General features: G+C 32.4%; 1 pseudogene; it reads left to right on the top strand.

Annotated features, from left to right (window-relative positions):
* The first annotated feature begins 396 nt into the window (after positions 1 to 396).
* LOC132631393 (primary amine oxidase 1-like) lies at positions 397 to 1,850 on the top strand (annotated as a pseudogene).
* Positions 1,851 to 5,477: the final 3,627 nt, after the last annotated feature.

Below are 5,477 nucleotides of genomic sequence, written 5' to 3'. Positions count from 1 at the left end.
AGCTGCTAAGACAAAGGAGATGGACGAACCAACTTGTACTAATACTCAGGCAGAAGCTATGGCTATAGTACAAGCTCTGAGATATATGAAGGAAAGGCAGTATTAGCAGATTATAATTCAAACAGACTCTCTTTTATTAAAGAATATCATACTTAAAGTTTGGGAAATTCCCTGGCAGATAATTGAAATGGTGGAGGAAATCTGAAGATTAATGAATAATAAAACAGTTAGGGTGATACATATAATGAGAGAGGGTAATATGCTAGCAGATCACCTGGCAAATTTGGCACTAGATCATGGAGAGGTGGCTTCAGAATCTTTCCAGGAGTTGGGAATTCAAGGGAGGAGATGGATTAACAATGATAAGTTACAATTACCATACTTAAGGATCAGACCATGCAAGAGATGAATGGACACATTGAAGGAAGCAGGACAAGTCATTTTTTCCATGTTCAGATCCTGTTGTGGGAGGAGAACATGGGAAACAATTTTTATCTAACATTAGTTCCTTGTTTTGCAGCTACCTCTTACATAAGCATTGAACAAGCAGGACCACAACATGGACAATCCAAAAAGCAGGAAACAAACAGATTCAAGGATACATGGAAAGTCAGCAATGAAAAAAATAGAGATTCCAATGAGATACCAACAGAAGTGAATCGCACTGAAACCAGCGAAAACAACATGAAAAGGACATTCATAGATGTTGGCGTATTTGGTTTTGGGAGATCGGCTAGCACCCTTGTCCCGTCGCTGGATTGTCCAAACAATGCAGTGTATATGGATGGTTACATGGCTGATATGATTCAGAAGGCCAAGTAGTGCAAGTTCCACGAGCTATTTGAATTTTTGAACGATATGCTGGCGATGTTGCATGGAGGCATACTGAAATAGGAGTATCTGGCACTTTAAACACCAAGGGACAGCAAGAAGTTAATTTGGTGATCAGAATGGTGACAACAATTGGAAATTATGACTATATACTTGATTGGAAGTTCAATCAAAGTGGATCCATTAAAGTTGGAGCAAGTCTAACAGGGATTTTGGAGATGAAAGCTGTGAAATACACGAACGACAATCAAATTACAGAAGATGTTTATGGGACCCTTGTGGCAGAAAACACAATTGCAGTGAACCATGATCATTTCCTCACCTACCACATTGATCTTGATGTTGATGGTAGTAAAAATTCATTCTTGAAAGCCAAACTGAAAACTGCAAGAGCGAAGGACTCGAAAATATCACCAAGGAAGAGTTATTGGACTGTTGTTAAAGAAACTATGAAAACAGAATCTGAAGCTAGGACTCAACTTGGGATTGAACCAGCTGAACTGTGGTTTGTTAATGCTAGAAAAAAGACTAAGGTTGGAAATGATGTAGCTTATAAGCTAATTCCCGGTAGACCATCAATGTCTTTGCTATCAGATGATGATTACCCTCAAATTAGAGCAGCCTATACCAAGTATCAACTGTGGGTGACTCCTTATAACAAATCAGAAAAATGGGCTGCAGGATTTTATGCTGATAGAAGCCATGGTGATGATAACTTAGCAATCTGGAGCGGGAGGAATAGATCAATTGAGAACAAGGATATTGTGCTTTGGTACACACTTGGATTCCATCATATTCCTTGCCAAGAAGATTATCCTAAAATGCCAACTATTTATGATGCTTTTGAGCTCCGGCCAGCAAATTTCTTTGAAAGAAACCACTGCTGGAACAATGATATTGTGAAAAAAAAAAGTGGCATTAAAAAAAAAAGAATAATATTTCTTGAAAAAAAATATATATGTACTGAAAGGGTCATTTTTTTGTGTAAATCGTTATGTTGTATACTTTCTCGAATCTAACATGAAAAGCCATATATAGTCGCAGTCATATGTTCAATATTTGATGATTGTTTGCTTTTTTTTTTTTTTTTTTTCTTTTTTATAGTGGCAATCGGAGCTAATGCATAACTTAGTTATACGTTGATCAAGTTTTGTGGGGCTGTCTGATTCATAGCATTGAAGTTTGATATTCAAAATATAATTTTAAATAATTAATTAATTTTAAAACAAAAAAAAGTAAAAGTAATGAGTATACAATTACACCCTGAGATTGCTTCACCTTCATAGGCTTCTAAGAAAGAGACTAGAGCAGTTTTATCCTTTAGGTGATTTATTCAGGTATAAGTGATAAATGGATATAAGTTATCCCATATTGTCAGTGGTATAAAATAAAATATCATTTGTTATTAAATTATACTGTTATTAATTGTACACGTTTCAAAAGACAAACCAAACATTACATAAAGCAATTAGGGGTGTTCATGGTTCGGTTTGGGTCGGTTATTGATTAAAACCATAACCAAACCAATTTAATCGGTTTTAAATGTCTAAAACCATAACCAAACCAAGTAAAATAATAACCACCGGTTTGGTTATTGTCGGTTTGGTTCGGTTTTTCGGTTTATGACTAGCCGTGACAATTCAAATATTCTCTCTCTACATTCTTCAAATTTCTTATGAAGCTTTTTTTTCCTCATGGCCCACAAGGGTGAACTTTGCTGCATATTGAGGGAAAGACACGCTGTTGGCAAATCAGGTGGATCAAACTTGCAACGCAGTTTAGATTCAAAAGAACAAGTCAAACAGAGGTTTCAAAATACAAACAACCCTTATGCTTACGACTTATTAGAGTTGGGCTTGGATTGTTGGACATATTCTTTTAAGACATGGGCCTTAAAAATAAGTAGACCAAAATTAAATTAATAATTAAAAGGTATAAAATATCTTTAATTATTTATGAAAAGCTAATATTATACATATAAATAATTATAAATTTTATGTATATAATTATCGGTTTGGTTCGGTTATTTATTCGGTTATTTTTTACTATAACCATAACCAAACCAAATATTATCGGTTTTTCAAATTTAAAACCAAACCAAACCAAACTAAACCAAATGTCGGTTATTTTATTCAGTTTGATTAAATTTTCGGTTTGGTTTTGGTTTTAACCAAAACTGTGAACAGCCCTAAAAGCAATACCAAATTTATAACATGATGTTATTTCATTCAATCCCTCAAACAAGGGAGAATTAGAAGATTCCAAAGGCTCACTTGACCAAATTAAATTGTTAGATGTACTTGGATTGACAGAAACAATATGGCTTTTTTTTTTTTTTTTTTTTTTTAAGTTTTTTGAAATTATTCTTCAGTGTCAAGTCATCTTGACACTGAAGAATAATTTCAAAAAACTATTCATGAATTATAATAGTTTCTTGAAAACATTTTCAACGTCAGGTCATCTTGAATTATATCGAAATGGTTTCTTAAAGTACCATTCTTTTGTGTCAAATCATCCTGAAATATCAAAATAGTTTCTTCAATGTCAGCTCATCTTGAATTGCCGAAAATGTTGTATCAAATGATGTTTTCACCACACAAAAAAATAAAGGAAAAAGATGATAACTTTCCTCACTTGAATAAAAGTCACCATCTTTTATAAATATCATAACTCTTAGACGGTACCAACTTGCTTCAACTTGGAGATACATATTCTTGTCAACATTCTGTACGCCAAAGTACAAATAGACCGAGTCCGAAACATTTTTAACCCCCAAAAATAATTTTTGGAGCTAAACTAACCCTTAAAAAATAAAAAAAAGAACCAAACAGGGCTAAAGTGTACATTTATACTTTGGTCCTTTCACGCACAAATTCTGTGCGTGAAATCCTTTTCCCCCGACCACAACCTTTATTCTTTGGAAATCAAACTCAAAATTAAGCTTTTCTCTGTACTTTGATCGAAGGTTAGGCACCTTTCAAAACACCGGAATATAAATATTTTATATAGAACTTAATTATTTTTTTAGTGTAAAATAATGTTGGCTCATTATATCAAGTATACATATATATTTGGATCGTCGTTTTAGGGTTGTAAAGTGCCTCGAAGTAAGTTTGGAAACTTTTTTATCTTTAAGTTTTTTTTTCGTACTTTGACCGAAGATTAGTCACGTTTCACTAGTCACTTACACACATGAAAAAATGAATATTAGTCCAGATGAGTATGAAATCTCTATAACATGCAGATATCCACAATCAGTTTCTCATGGTATAGCGCTTTATGGTATGCATTATATCAATGATGATGATTCTTTGAGGGATTATTCTGACGTTTTGAAACGTGACTAATCTTCGATCAAAGTACGAAAAAAAACTTAAAGATAACAAGTTTCCAAACTTACTTCGAGACACTTTACAACACGTAAAACGACGATCCAAACATATATGTATACTTGATGTAATGAGCCGACATTATTTTACGCTAAAAAAAATATTAAGTTCTATATAAAATATTTATATTCCGGTGTATTGAAATGTGACTAATCTTCTGTAAAATACGGAAAAAAACTTAATTTTGAGTTTGATTTTCAAAGAATATAAGTTGGGGTCGGGGGAAAAAGGATTTCCCTAAAAATATGCTATCAAATAATATCAAGATATTATACCACAATAATAATTAACTCTTCTAACAAACATTTTTTAATTTATATGAGGAGAAGAAGGGGACTGATCATGGATTAGCACACTAAATGAAAGATTTTTACCAACACCACTACAGTCTAAGCTTGGTACGTTCTTTACTTTAATAAGTTTAGGTTATAGACAATTATTTATTCTTGCAGGTTTACTTTAACCAGAATGCGTAAAAACATTTTATATAACCGTGTTGAAATTCCTGTGATTTTTTAAACATACACACACAATTACGTTACACTATTAATGTAATGTAATTTAATATGTTAGTTACTTACCATGTATTTTTACTTACAAATTAATGCTTATTAAGAAGTTACTATAATCATGCTAATTGTGTAAATAATTTTACAGCAGTCACTAGATAGAATTTTAGTTCGGATTCTTCGGACTTAAGTTTTACGCACTAATTAACTTTACACTATCATTAATTAATTAATTAATTTCTTCTGCTCAGATTTTTGCTATTATCTGTTATTTCCTGTGCTTTGATTATCCTGTGTTATCTATGTCGCTTGCATTATTTCATTTCATATCGTTTTGATTCTCTTAACCTTATCTGACTTCTTTTAATGCTTTTATTGAGCCGAGGGTCTTTCGGAAACAGCCGTCCTACATTGATAGGAGTAAGGTCTGCGTACACTCTACCCTCCTCAGATCCCATGATGTGTGATTTCAATGGGTTGTTGTTGTTGTTGTTGTTTACCATTAATTAATTAGTGCACAATATATATATATATAAACTTAAGTTTTATGCATTGACGGGGTAAATAAAATAAAATTAGTGCGCAAAATACAAAAAGAGTTTAAGTTTTAGATGATTACATTTAAATTTCTTAATAAATATTAATTAGTAATCTCGTACAAATATACTGAGTGTAAAAGAATTTGAGATTTTTTTGACGATGACTGCAAATATCAGTTAAATCCGAAAATAAAATAAAATAACGAGAA

This window comes from Lycium barbarum, chromosome 3 (assembly GCF_019175385.1).
Source record: "Lycium barbarum isolate Lr01 chromosome 3, ASM1917538v2, whole genome shotgun sequence".
NCBI lineage: Eukaryota > Viridiplantae > Streptophyta > Magnoliopsida > Solanales > Solanaceae > Lycium > Lycium barbarum.
Note: the sequence above shows the minus strand (reverse complement) of the source record. Positions and strands in the feature narration are given on the sequence as shown.